The sequence below is a fragment of the Eretmochelys imbricata genome, chromosome 7 (assembly GCF_965152235.1).
Source record: "Eretmochelys imbricata isolate rEreImb1 chromosome 7, rEreImb1.hap1, whole genome shotgun sequence".
NCBI classification, from domain to species: domain Eukaryota; kingdom Metazoa; phylum Chordata; order Testudines; family Cheloniidae; genus Eretmochelys; species Eretmochelys imbricata.
This window is the reverse complement of record NC_135578.1, coordinates 90,108,777-90,124,077: the sequence shown is the minus strand read 5'-3', so window position 1 is coordinate 90,124,077 and position 15,301 is coordinate 90,108,777. Positions and strand designations below refer to the sequence as shown.

Below are 15,301 nucleotides of genomic sequence, written 5' to 3'. Positions count from 1 at the left end.
ACTGAAAATCAGCTTGCGTGCCGCCTTTGGCACACATGCCATAGGTTGCCTACCCGTGCTCTAGACCTTTTGCACGCTGCTCAATTTCTCTTTCATACACTTTATCCAGCAATTTGCCTGTGACATCTGCTCTGTAGGGTGGATTGTATCCGGGTCTTAATGACTGCACCATGTTAATGAAGTGTGGGTTCTCAATCATACGGAAAGGAGAGTTTGTTGCATAAACAACCCAAGCAGTTTTTTCATCAATTACACCTCTTTTTGTAATCTATTGGTTCTTATAACAAACTTATCTATGTCTGTTTCTGGATGATAGAGATTTTTTTTCTTTTTACTACAGATGATATATTGTGGTTATGTGATATATATGATGTGACTGAAACACTATCTTTGGCAGATAACTCTGAAACTATAGAAAATGATGGTGATCTTGAAGGTGGATAGTCTTCAGAATCCTGAACGTTGAGGATGGATTCTCCTAAACAAAATAAGTCCATGCAATTATTTAATTATTATTACCATACTGCTCATTTAGTATTACTCATTACATTCACTGACACTCTTTACTACTTTAAAGGTGAAATTGTAAAAGGAAGATCTGCCTATTTCAGCTATTTTTTTTTTTTAAAACAGCTGCATCTAAAATGATAGTACCATAGAGTAACAACTATAATTTTTGCTCAAACATGAGAATTCAAGAATAGTCCAGAAGCAAGACAGACAGTCCATAAAAAAGTTTACCAACCTGAAGATCCTGCATGTTCAGACATGTTCCTTTCATCATCTTCAACGCAGCTTCCTCCTGAGAAGGAACACTTCTCATGATGTTGTTTCATTCAGGTCTTGCATTTCTTAGTTGCACTGTTTGTATTTTGCACGCATGCCTGTTTTACCCGTAGGTAGAGGAACTTCATTAAAATATTCCCAAACTGGGTCTCTTTTACGGCCTGCTGCCATTATAGGTTTTCCCTTCTAGTGAGAGAATGGTATGGTATGGTAGATCTCAAATCAATGAAGGCTACACTGAGAAAGACCTCAAGACTTCTGGAATATGCTGCTGAAACAGTTTCACTTTTGTTTCTACTGCCTGTCCCTCCCTTCTCACATTTACTTCCAGACTTCTTCTCCTTGTCCAGATCTATTCCGTCCCCAATAATCTTCTATTCATTGAAGTTTTTGAAACTTTGCACTTTTAGAGAGAGGTAAGGGATTAACTCTGTGTACCCAAATTTGCAGAGGGACAATAGGGTTGAGGTCTGCTAGTTCTTACCTCTATATATTATTTATTTATTTATTTGAAAACATTTTTGCTGTTAACAAGCATTTTATCTCTGGAGACACAAATCCACAGTCTGAGAACTGCAAAACTAAGCATCTCTGGTAGTATCTTCTAGACTGAGCACTGAGTCCCATTGGGTAGATAGAAAGATTAACCTAAATAATCTATACAGAAGCCCCTGGAACCCCATAAGATTGGGTCCCTAATCCATGAACTATTGGAACTCATTTACAAAACTTTTCTGAAACATGACATGAATATATTATCTCATACTATAGAATTAGAATTTATAATCCCTATTCCATAATGAGATATCTTTGAGGTATAATATATCTTAATTAAAATTATCTTTAGATAGGTTTTTTCCCTCAAAAAGCATTTCATAAAAAAAAATCCGTTTTTTTAATTAAAAAAACGAATCATTGATTTTTATCCACCGTGCTCTGTGCAACTCCAAAAGAGTCAGTGGGTTTGCACAGAGGGTGCATAGACAATAAATTTGGCTAATTCTGTTTTTAACCCTAGTCCAGATCACCCAACACCAGTCACATTCAGTATCTTTTTTGATTTGCATCTGATTCTAGTTCTACTAGAAAGTGCTGGCTCCAGATAGATAGTTCCAGATAATAAGAAACTGAGATTCATGTTTGAACACTGATAGACAGTGTAAATAGAACTGAACATTGTCACTTAGGTAATTGTGCTGTGAAGCTATAAAAATGCAGACTAAATCTGAGAAAATAAATATTTAGGTGAGACAGGAACATGGTTAAAAAAGGTAGAAACCATTTTGCAATGTGTTCAGTTCAATTTTTAGTGCTCTTTTGCCAAATTCGTTATTTTAAAACATAAATAAGCATTGCCTGGCATATCAACTGAAGGCACGTAGATTGTTTTTAGTGGAAAAACTGCATTCTACATGAACTCGTTCTGATTGCAGTGCAGTGGTTTTTCAATTTTTGGTTTGCAGTGGCCCACATAAGCACAAATGTGGTACATCTTGGCTCCATTAACCAAGTATAGAATGTCCGTAGTGACTTTTTGAAAGTTATTCACAAGTTATGTAAATGCAAGACATGATTTATGTTCTTTAAGCTGCCTCCTGGGAGGAGCTGGGCACATTCTGCTCGCACTGATATTCTGTTGAATGGAATTATAAGGTGTTTAGCACCTCCTAAGGGGTCAGTAACTTGAAAGATAAATTGTTAGCTAGACACCAGGGGCTGGTCTCCACTAGACATAAAGGATTGACCCAGCTCTGTTTACCGCTTGCCCCTTAACAACTAGGCCCATAACCCTGTCAAAGAAGGAAATTGAATTGGTTTGTTCTTGAGAAATCCGTGCTGGCTATTACTTATCATTTTTTATCCTCCAGGTGCATGCAAACTGATTGTGTAATAATTTTCTAGGTATCCAAGTTAGGCTGACTGGTTTATAATTCTCCAGGTCTTCTTTGTTTCCCTATTTACTTTTCTGGTACCTCATCCATCCTCCATGAGTTTTGAAAGGTAATTGTTAATGGGTCAGAGATTGCTTTATCTAGTTCCTTAAGTACTGTAGGATGAATTTCATCAGGCCCTGCTGACTTAAGTACATCTAACTTATGTAAATATTCTTTAATATTCTATAATACCTGATGATCGGCTGGCAAGAGCAAACAGGACAAATGCCCAGGACAGGGCTTAAAAAAGGGACTGTCCTGGCCAAAAGAGGACATATGGTCATCCTACTTTAATATTGCCTCCTTGAGAAACTGCCAGCTCTCCTGAACTCTTTTTCCATTAGATTTTTTTCCCATGGCACCTTACCTACCAGTTCTGGGAGTTTGTTAAAATCTACTTTTTTGAAGTTCATAGTCCTTGTTCTGCTGCTCTTACTCCTTCTTTTCCTTAGAATTGTGCGATCTGTCATTTCATCATCACTTTCACCCAAATTGCCTTCCACCTTCAGATTTGCTACCAGTTCCTCTCTGTTGGTCAGACTCAGGTCTACAGTGGCTGTCCCCTGGTTCCTTCCTTCACTTTCTGGAGCAAAGAGTTGTCCCCAACACATTCCAAGAACTTACTGGAAATTTTCTGTTTTGCCATATTGCTTTTCCAGCAGAAGTCTGGGTAGTTAAAGTCCCCAATAACTAACCAGCTCTTGTCTTTTGTGTATTTCTGTTGTTTGTTCTAGAAATGCATCATCTACCTCCCCTATCATGGTTTGCTGATCTATAGTAGACCTCTGCCACGATGTTGCCCCTATTTTTTACACCTTTTATCTTTGCCCACAGACTCTTAATTGGTCTGCCTCCCACTTCCTTCTGAACCTGAGAAAAAGTGCATATGTTCTTGATGTATAATGGAAACGAAAAATGTGCTTGTGTATATAGCAGACAGGGTGTCAGATAATTTTCCTCTAAAAGTAAATTATAAAATCCCCTCTAAAAATAAATAAATAAAAAGTCATCACAGGAGCAGAAGATTAAGATCCCAATCTTGCAAACATTTAACTTCAATGGCAATACTCACATGCTTAAATTTATGCATATTAACTAGTATCTTACTATAGACACAGTCCAATTTTAAATCAGAGAAATTACTTGGCTAGTAAGTTGCTTCTTGTGCAGTGGGAGTAATAGTTGCAGAATCTATCCTAGAGCATTACATTTTTAATATTTTTAAATTCTAATATATGTTAAAATGCTCACTTCACCAAAACTTTGAAAGAAGGAAAAACTTTAAAACAACTTTATTCACTACATTTATGATGTCATCAATATACAAAAGCAAACTATGAGATAACGATTCTAAAGGAAACAATAAAAAACATAATTTTGGGGAAAAAACAAATGTATTAAGAGAACATCAAACAGAGATTAGTTACTACGCTGTATGCCTCTTGTGACACTTAGTAACGAAGATTCAGGAACCATGTGTTCTCTCTGTAAAAGGGAGATCCTCTTTGTTTTGGGATTTATTTCCTGTGAGGAAGAATTGTAACAGAATAGGCCTTGTACACTGTAACCTCTGTATCTTGTGGATTATGACTCCTCTGCCTTTGCTTTCATGGAGAAGTAAAGGTAATAAGTGCAACCACTCCTTTTTTTCCCATGCTGGGAATGCCATCTTCCAATCTAGAATGAAACTTTGTGTGCCACAGGTCACCATACAAAGTCCCCACTAAGTGGAAATATTTCTTTCAAACATATGATGCTGAACTGAAATGGAGATTTTTCATAAACTTATTGTTAGCTTCATTATTCTTTGTTAAAACACATCTGAAACGTATCATGGTAGTGCTGAATACCTGTTTTATTTGAAATGCATAATACTTTTTATGTTCTGAAAATGTTTCAAACTGAATGATAGTGAAACTGTAACTGTATAGTATGTTATCCAATACAACTTTATTAATTATCTCTGATAAAGAATCTATGGACGTTATTCTTAAAGTTCCATAATGTAAATTGTGGTGTTCGTAATCAGGCTTGTCACAGTTCAGCCACCACAGGGGAAAATCTTGAAGTTATGAAGGATATTCCAAAGAGAAAAAGCCATGCCTGACTAGCAACAGCAGAAAAACGTACATAGCGAAAGGCTGCTGTTGTGTGTGTATATATATTCAGCAGGACAATCTTAGGTTAGTATTATCTAAAAAAGTTCCTGACTATTAAATTTAATGAGAGATTTTGGGGCAAATTATTTTCTTCACTCACGTGTCTTCACAAAGAGAATGGAAACCAACTTATCCTCCTAGATGAGTATTTATGGTGGGGCACCCAGCGCGTGTAGAGACCATGTAGACCGCTCTTACAGGGTCATCTACCCTGCAGCTCTAGAGAGGAGTGAGTGGCGCACACAGCACCAGATGAGGATAAAAGAGCGCATGGTCCCTTGGGGACCATTGACAGCTGTGCACTTTAGAGTTAACCCCCAGGCTGCTCTAACTTGCATGGAGGGCCACACACAGAATCAGGGAGCTGAAACTGGCTCTGTGAATCTGGCGTTCCAGTTTTAACTGGAGTGAGCTGTGAAATAGGTGTCTGCGATGCAAATGAATTCTGTCATCCAGAGATAAAATAGAGGGTTGTTAACACATCTGATCAGACTCTCTGCATGAAACAGCCCTGAAGAGATCTCTCCAACCAAAGTAGTAAGAAATTACAGTCTTTAAATCTACCCATCACTAAGCTACACTGCACCATTGAGTGTAAGAGGGATGTATAAAAAAGGTAGTACAAAAAGCATGAAGTTAGTGCACAGATGCCTAGCTAACAGGCCACTACCTTTAAACCTTTTGACTTTAAACTTTTTCCTAGGAAGAAAGAGGACTTATTTCTTAAGGAACCATTGAAAGACTGCACTGTTTTCCTGAAGATGCAATATCATTTCAGAAAACCAACTCCAAGGAAGAAAGCAGCCCATTGAACTCTCTGCTCTCAGCTTTCTGGGTACTCTTGTGGAGAGACTGAATGTAATAAGCACTTTAAGCTTAGATTAAGTTAAATATCTTTCTTTAAGAAGGCAGCTGAACTTCAGAGGAAGACCAGTTTACTAATCTAAGAGTAAAAGTGATTACTAGGATTGTTTGGAACATCTCAGAGAGGAATAATACAACTAACAGCAAAGACAGCCTTCTTACGCAGTGATGTAAAGTAAGGATGGGAAAAGACTGAAGCTGTTTGAAAACTGAAGTACATAAGACTTGCTTCAAGAAAAGGAGGACTTGTGGCACCTTAGAGACTAACAAATTTATTTGAGCATAAGCTTTTGTGAGCTACAGCTCACTTCATCGGATGCATGCAGTGGAAAATACAGTGGAGAGATTTATATACACAGACAACATGAAACAATGGGTGTTACCATGCACACTGTAACAAGAGTGATCAGGTAAGGTGAGCTATTACCAGCAAGAGAGTGGGGGGGTGGGGACCTTTTGTAGTGATCATCAAGGTGGGCCGTTTCCAGCAGTTGACAAGAACGTGTGAGGAACAGTACGGGGGGAAATAATTTTACTTTGTGTAATGACCCATCCACTCCCAGTCTTTATTCAAGCCTAATTTAATGGTGTCCAGTTTGCAAATTAATTCCAATTCAGCAGTCTCTCGTTGGAGTCTGTTTTTGAAGTTCTTTCATTGAAGAATTGCAACTTTTAGCTCTGTAATCGAGTGACCAAAGAGATTGACATGTTCTCCGATTGGTTTTTGAATGTTATAATTCTTGACGTCTGATTAGTGTCCATTTATTCTTTTACGGAGAGACTGTCCAGTTTGGCAATGGCAGAGGGTCATTGTTGGCACATGATGGCATATATCACATTGGTAGATGTGCAGGTGAACGAGCCTCTGATAGTATGGCTGATGTGATTAGGCCCTATGATGGTGTCCCCTGAATAGATATGTGGACACAGTTGGCAACGGGCTTTGTTTCAAGGATAGGTTCCTGGGTTAGTGGTTCTGTTGTGTGGTGAGTGGTTGCTGGTGAGTATTTGCTTCAGGTTGGGGGGCTGTCTGTCAGCAAGGACTGGCCTGTCTCCCAAGATCTGTGAGAGTGATGGGTCGTCCTTCAGGATAGGTTGTAGATCCTTGATGATGTGTTGGAGAGGTTTTAGTTGGGGGCTGAAGGTGATGGGTAGTGGCGTTCTGTTATTTTCTTTGTTGGGCCAGTCCTGTAGTAGGTAACTTCTGGCTCTGTCAATTTGTTTCTTCACTTCAGCAAGTGGGTATTGTAATTGTAAGAACACTTGATAGAGATCTTGTAGGTGTTTGTCTCTGTCTGAGGGGTTGGAGCAAATGCGGTTGTATTGTAGAGCTTGGCTGTAGATGAGATTTGCTTCGTGTTCAGTCCTTACTTGAGACATGATTTTAGATGTTTATGAAGAGGAAACCAAAACACAAACTGAAGTCAAAGGTTGTGTAGTATCTGTACACTCATACTGTCAAATATTTCTTGATCCATTTGAAGAAAGAAAAAAACTGGTGTTGTGATTCATCTGAGTTTCCAGAAGGGGTTGGATTGTTGGTAGGCAGAATTATCAAAATCTTGTTTTGGACCTGTACATATACAGATATATATACACTAACAAAGCAAATGTATATTTATATATATAAAGGGAACTTTTAAGTCCACTTTTGTATTGGGGAAAAATTTGACATGAAACAAAATTCTTGAAATAAATTGACTTTTTGGTTTTGAATTATACCAAGTTAATCAGAGTATAGGAAGGGGAACGGAAACTCTGTTTCCTTTGCACTTTAAGATAGTGACTCATGTGGAGTATGACACAGTATTCCTCTTTTGAACTTTAGTTGCCAAAGCATGAGATGTGTTCTATAGTATGCTGGGAACACCTTTCTTGTATAAATGGTCTGAAAATTAAATCAAATTTTTGGTGGCAACTTCTAATAAAGGCTATATTCTATTGGCATTTTAAATCAGCTGAAGTATTAAATAAATTAAATGGCTTTCCTTTTTTATGTTGTATTTTTTTAAATCTAGCTTCCTTCCTACTTCCCTCAATTTCTCTTTCCCATTCGGCGAACTGATGTTGCAGGAACGGGGATACATGTTTGGCTCAGAATTGGTTGCAATCTGAAGCTGGATCTCTGCCTTCCTATTTCTTTCCCACCTCTCTTCAAAGAGTCATCTGGATTCACAACATTTACCATGCCGAACATTGTGACTGGAAATAGGCTTACATCAGAATACAGGAATCTGAATACTCCTGAGGTCTGGGAAAGCTGGAATCCAGATTTGAGCTTCATGACATGATTCCATCTCTAATTTTGACATCCAAAGTTTTTGACCTACTATGCGATGTGGGTTTCTCATCTCCTCCTTAGCTCTCTGCCTTGTCTCTAGACTAAACTGAGCCTTTAAAGGTTGGAAGAAGGCCTCTGCCTAGGCCAGGTTCCTAAAAGCTAACTTAAATTCCAGGCTAAGTCTTCTAACGGTGGAGCAGGCCTTTGCCAAGGTTCAACTCCCAAGCTTCACAAAGTCTTTCAGGGCTGGAGTTTCTAAGCAAGCATTTAACCAAGCTCCCAGCCAGAATCAATTAACCATCTCAGTGAGAGACCATTCTGTGATAAGCCCAGTTCTTCAAATACTCCTTCCACACTGCTCATCCCATAAACAGTGCTCTGCTCATGCGCTGCTTTTCCCTTTCTTTCCATGCTGTTTTCTCCCTGTTGTTCGTTTGATCGTCTGCTCCTCCTTTCAATACCATGTTATTGTTCATAAAGATGAAGAAATGGTGCCTCTCTCTCTCTCTCTCTCTTCCTCCCCCCCTACCCCCCCTGAATCCACTATGGGAGCTGGAGATCTCAGACTTAAAACATTGGAATCAAGTCTGTGCTTTGGTGCAAGACGTGCTTACTCTATTTTGGGACTTTCATGTGTTTCCTAAGTCTCTGAATGTTATTGACTCTAAAGACAGGTCTCTAGACAAGTTTTTTCATGTCATCTAGTGGGACAGGGGAGTTTGAATGGCTTTTTCCACTAATTTTTGTGTACCTTTGGGTAGAATTACAGTAGTTAGTGATCAGGTCTTCACAGGTTCTCGGCTCCTGTAGCTCCCTTTAAGACAAAGGGAGCTGCAAGGGCTCAGCATCTCTGGAAAGCACGTCATTAGTAGTTAGTCCCCAATTTATTTTTACCTGGTACTTGAAGGTTTATAGAATTACAGAAAAATATGTGTGGGATTTGTGTTTCTACCATTTCTCCTTAAAAAATATCTGTTTCATTCTTTGGATGCTAGTCATATTCCTCCTATACAAGAACTTCTGGTCAAAGCTTTAAGGTCTTGTTAGGGTTCTTTGCAGCCCTCATCTCTTGGTGGATCAGAGAATGTATTTGTTTGACTTTTAAACGGCGGCAATAGAAACAATCAAGGAACTTGCGCAAAACCACCAGAATATTTTAAAGAGAGAATTTTCTATATTCCTTCCTGTGACTCTTTTATAACACCATATTTCCTGATATTGTTTTTGGTTGTGATAGGGAGTAATTAAAGCAACTGAATAAATACATGCTGGATAATTATGCTGGTGCAGTAAATGGGTAAAATCAAGGAAAGCTCTTATATAAGCTATACAGGTTTGTGGCACATACAGACATGTTTTTGTTGAATCTAAATAAGGAAGTGTTAGGAGAATTTGATATTAAATCCATGACAAAAATGTTTGTGAGAACTGAACTGTCTCTTTGCTTTCTGGTAGGTAGAGATAAAATAGCAGAACACTAAGAAATTTGGAGACTAGAGGGAAGATGTGATGTGTACAACAAAGAAGATTACAGGTAAGGAGTGTTCTCTTTATATAGGTGATTTAACTGAGCTTGGATATATCATACCTGATTTTAAAAAAAAGCAGTTGGACAAAATCATCTAGCCTGCATCAAGGATAATCATCAGGGAAAAGTGCAATAAATTTACCTACAGGTTAAAAGTAGTGGTTATTTAAATTCATTTTTTCCTATTTATCTGTTTGTTTGTAATTCTGTAATTAGGATTTATCTGTTCATTGGGTAGGTCAAAAGTATTTCATTTTAAATAATTCCTTTCAAAGAGTATTTTTTGTTCAGTGTCATAAATTTGTCAAGTGTTCACTAAGAGCTAAAATTGAGAGTGATACATGCTTGGAAACTATACTAATTTATTGAATTTCCATTACTGTCCATAAAACCAGTTCCTTGTTTCAAATGATTTTGCAATGTGTTAGCTGTTATCAGTGAATGATACAGGTGGGTTGGAATTTCATATCACTACTGTATATGAAGAGTATTCTGAAGCCTGAGATCCCTTTCTAGTGCTATTTTATTTGAATGTGTTTTGGTTCATAAAACAAGTGAGTGGCTTGAGCAAGTATTTGGTAACCCAATCAACACATCTACACACAATATTGTGGGCATATGGTAAAAGGACACTGTGTAGAATGATGTACAAAATGTATTCCTGTCCCCAGTTTCCCATTTCTTTTACTATACCTCTCTTAGTTTGAGCAGTAATTTCAGCCTATTTAAATACTGCAGCTTGTGAGCTGGTTGACCCAGTAAATTGTGGATGCTAGATTTGTTACAATGTCTGTGTTTGTCATACATTTCACAGGATCCTCGGCAATACTTTGTCCACTAAAAAAAGGATGATGTAAAAAGGCCTTCATAATTCCCATTTAAATCTTTTAAAATATCTGTGTTGGAAAACATTCAAAATAATCATTTAATTTGATGGTGGTCCAAAAAATGGCCTGTTAACCACATTCCTTCTAAATCATTAATGGTTTGTCAATTTAAGGAAGATCTCGAGAAAAAATTCCCAAAATGGTGTATTTAATTCTTGTAGAAAAATCTATGGAGCATGACTTTATACACTGATAAAACTCTAAAATCATTTGACCATGTTTTTTGAAGTATAGGAGAATATGTGGATTCTCAGATGTGCTCAGTGCTGGCCTAATTCTGCTCCCTTTGAAGTCAATAGTGAAAAATCCTAAGATTTTTTTTTTCCTTTTTTTTGCTTGATATGTTTTATATGTGTGTGGTCTATTTATTTATAAAGCTTGGTACCTGTTTTTTTTTCCTTTCTGGCTTTCTGTAAACTTAAAATTTAAAAGTAGTTTGAATTAAAAGTCAAATGAATACTAATATAGAAGGAAAGATGCTGAAGTTTAAAGGAATCAAGCAAGCATAAGGCCATGCCTAGTCTGATGCCAAATACACACATAACATACTCTCACAAAATCCATTTGCACTAGTTGACATGAATCAGTGCAATCCTGCAAGTTGTATTGTTGCCTGCCTAAGTCTATTGAGAAATCATTTATCTAATTGGATTTCTTACACAGCTTGAATTCTTGGGTCCCCTTATCTTAACCAGAGAGAGAGAGAGAGAGAAGTTCTGAATGAAAGATTGTGATTTTTCTTAAAAAAAACCCACTAGATGGCATTTATTGCAGTGGAATAAAATCCTGCTTCACCAGGCAGAATTCAGCATATACAGTAACATTTTAATAATGAGAAGCGATCTCTTTCTTAGTTTAATTTGTTAATGGTTGAGGAAACAAGTGGTTTCTGGTAGTTGACTGATATATATTCATAGAAAGAGACTTGATTGCTTGTTGGAGTGAAGGTGTTGTTTAAATTGCTTTTCAGTATCATATGTTTTAAAGTGACCTATATTGTGCCCAACTAATTTCAAATATTACTTAAGATTGCTTTGAAAATGTTTTGAAGGCAGTAAAACCTCAAAGTAATACAGCTGTTAATAGTTGAAATTGAAATGAACAGATGCACACATTTGCAGACTTATTTTCCAATAATTTCCCTGTGTAGAAGAGATCCTACTATCCATTTCTGATAAACTTTAAAAGTAGTTAGCATGGTGCATTGGAAAAAGCACTTTAAAATATAAGAAGTGAACATGGGAATATAAGAGTTGCCAAACTAGATTAGACCAATGGTCCATCTAGTCTGGTATCCTGTCTCAGAGTGGATACTCTTAGATGCTTCTAAGAAAGTTGATAAAAAACCCATAATAAATTTTCCATAGGATAAGTTTCTTTCTAATGCCTGTGAGAGGCTGCCTTATGCCATGAAGCCTAAAGTAACTGAGGATGTCTTCATTATCCATATAAAAATTACTAGTCTGTTTTTGAATACTACTAACTGAGCTCTTAGTCTTACTATTTATTACTTGTTTGGTGGCAGTAGCTAGAGGCTAAAGATCAGGCCTCCTTGTGCTAAGCACTGTACACACAGGGACTAGTGAAAAGACAGTAGTGCGGGGTAGCCAACCTACGGCCCTGGAGCCACATGCAGCTCTTCAGAGGTTAATATGCAGCTGCTTGTATAGGTACCGCCTCCAGGGCTGGAGCTACAGGCGCCAACTTTCCAATGTGCCAGGGGGTGCTCACTGCTCAACCCCGGCTCTGCTGCAGGCCCTGCCCCCACCCCTCCCCTGAGCCTACCATGCCCTCACTCCTCCCCCTCCCCCTCCCCCTCCCCCACCGCAGAGCCTCCTGTACGCATGAAACAGGTGCGGGAAGGGAGGGGAAGGCGCTGATTGGCGGGGCTGACGGTGGGCAGGAGGCACTAGGAGCGGGGTGGGGGAGCTGATGGGGGGCTGCTGACAAATTACTGTGGCTCTTTGACAATGTACATTGGTAAATTCTGGCTCCTTCTCCGGCTCAGGTTGGTCACCCCTGCAGTAGTGCCTTCCCCAAAGATCTTACAGACTAAGCCTCAATGACATCTTGCAACATGAGTTCTATAGATTGTGCTACATATAAATAAGAGGATTTATTTATCAGTTTTAAATTTGTTGTCTTTCAGTTTCATTGGGTATCTTCTTGTTCTTGTCAGAGAAGGTAAATAGGAATTCCCAATATACCATCTGTATACCATTCAGTATTTTATTTCCCTCCATCATGTCTCTCCTCTTTCCCCCCTCTTCTCTATACTAAAGCAGTCCCAATCTTTTCAGTCTCTTTTCATATGAAAGCCTTTCCATGCCTCTAACTTTCACAGCGCTCGCGCGCTCTCTCTCGCTCGCGCTCTCTCTTTCTCTCTCTCAATCCTTTCTATTCCTACATTGATTGATGAATAGGGTAGCCAGAACTGAACACAAAACTCCAGGTGAGTGCGCACTGAAGTTATCATATTTTCAGTAGTATTTTCTGTCCCACTGCAAGCACATCGTAAAATTTTGCTAGTTTTTTGACGGTTGCTGCATGTTGAGTAGGTGTTTTAATTGACCTTCACAATGACACCCAGATATTTCTTCAATGTTTACAGTTAATTTAGCATTGAGAATAAGTAGTTCAGATTATTCCTTGTGTTGTGCATTACTTGCATTCATCTGCCATTATGCAACTTCCACACTGGTAGGTGGAAGAAAAAGATGAGCTACTAAGCCCTCTCTCTAGTTTCTGTAGTCTGCCATTTGGGGATTTAAATTTCAGTGGTTTGAACCCTTTTCTTGAATACTATCTCAGTAAGATAAATTATCAGATTTCAAACTGACATTATGTAACAAATTGTTATGGGATATTTGGGTCATGTGAGCAAAGTAACAAAGATAGATATTTGTGCTTTTTCTTTCCCTATAGTTTGAGCTACTGCAATATTAATTTAATATTAAGTTTATGCTGTCACTGATTGGAGCAGAAGCCTCTCATGTGTCTAATATAAAATTCTTATCGGCACAGGGAAAATGGGACAGCTTTCAGAGTCAGTCCTCCCCTCTTTATGCATATATACTGCATTCATTGTTGTGCTATGTGAGCCTCTCGTGGGAAGGAGGAGATGAAGCAGAGTGAAGACAGTATGACAGAAGGCAGTATCGACAGGTGTTCTCCCTCTATTCCAACAGAAACCACACATACATGCATTCTCTCATAGTGCGAAGCACCATAGAGTCACATCACCATGAACAGTAAACACAACAAATGGGCATCATTAGAGGGTAGACTTCCTTCACATGTCACTGTTTCACACAGCCTTGAGATGCGCACCATATCGCATCCCGTCCAGTTAGCCACATTGTCGACTCATGCTCACTGCAGGCAACCTCTGTCCCTGGCACCAGTGCTTGCAAATCTCGCTTCTGAAATCTAGGAAACCACACACAAGGTAACAGTTCTTTGGCCACCCACTTGTTTTTATCCTCCAGGAAGTTGGAGCTATGAAGTGGAGTTCACAAATACTTTGAGATGTCATAACCAAGTTTACTATCTTATTTATTTGTTTAAAGCTAAATAAATGTCTGTTGGCAGCTCGCTGGGCACTTACAATACTTAAACTGCACACAATAGTCAAACATATTAAAAGGCATTCCTAAAAAGACTACCTCAGTTCCAGAATCACACTGCCTTTTATTGATCCCATAATATCAGCCAAACCCAGTCCACCCCTTATTCCTGGGGAAAAAATTGGGTAACCAGGAGAGTCTTGCATTATTCTCTGAGGTTATGGTGGATCATGGTAGAAGTGAGTTGCAAAGCCTAGAACCACTGGATGAGAATGTACTACTGTTCAAATTAGGGATTTTTAAAAGCTGTTGTGTGCTTCAGATGATCCCCAGTGCTGAGGCAACAACCAGAACCTTAAGTGTGACCTGGAAATCATTTTGTAGATAGTACAGATTATTGAGAACTAATGCAAAACAGTCCCTTCAGAAAATACCACTTAGAAAGTGTCTAGACTGGATCTGTCCTAGCTATGAGTTTCTGAATGGCTTTAAGATCTAAGCATTTCTATTTTAAAGTATATTTTAAGATTAACATTATCTGTGTAGTGCTCACTTCAGTAATTCAACCTAGAGGTGACAAAGACATGGATAACGAACTGTGATAAGATCTGCCTTTGAAAAAAAAAAAATCACAACATTCTTGTCCATTCCTCCGAAAAAAGAAAAAGCATTTTTAGCAAATGCTGTTATCTGGTTCTTTGGGTGTTCTTACCAGCCACTAAAACTGCAGTCTAATAGGGACTTTATCCATGCCTGAACTTGCTGAAATCCTGAATAGGTGAGCTCTTTAGGCGGATGAACAATTGTTCACTATTACCCTGAGATTTTACAGAGAAAGGAGAGACCAGCTTGAGTAAATCCATCTATCAGTGTGTTGTGGAGAGGAGAGTCAAAGGCAGCTGATATATAAAGGAAACATGGATACTGCCAGAATAGGTTTGTTCTATTTGTTTGTGTGTTAAAAATAGTATTTGTATGCTTTTGTTTTATATTAGCAAATCAGATATTGTCTCCCCTGTTTTTCTTAAATGCCATGCAAGTCCGACCTGATTAATTGAGAAGGGAAAAAGAAAAGAAGTACTTGTGGCACCTTAGAGACTAACCAATTTATTTGAGCATAAGCTTTCGTGAGCTACAGCTCGGCTGTAGCTCACAAAAGCTTATGCTCAAATAAATTGGTTAGTCTGTAAGGTGCCACAAGTACTCCTTTTCTTTTTGCGAATACAGACTAACACGGCTGTTACTCTGAAACCTGAGAAGGGAAAGTGATTTTGTTTGTATTGTGTAAAACTGTTT

The 15,301-nt window shown here is 38.4% G+C and overlaps 1 protein-coding gene across 15 annotated transcripts in view; it reads left to right on the top strand.

Moving 5' to 3' along the window:
• Nucleotides 1-15,301, top strand: part of SGMS1 (sphingomyelin synthase 1) — a 204,175-nt gene that overhangs the window by 100,927 nt on the left and 87,947 nt on the right. For 11 of the 15 annotated variants that reach the window (XM_077822307.1, XM_077822309.1, XM_077822305.1 and 8 more), the window contains one exon: nucleotides 9,480-9,558. The exons of 1 other annotated variant lie outside the window; for it this stretch is intronic. The gene's annotated coding sequence lies outside the window, so the exon portion shown is untranslated. Of the gene's footprint in view, nucleotides 1-5,582; nucleotides 6,154-9,479; nucleotides 9,559-15,301 lie in introns of all 15 variants that reach the window. 3 more of the 15 variants (XM_077822303.1, XM_077822304.1, XM_077822302.1) reach the window with 2 other exon arrangements.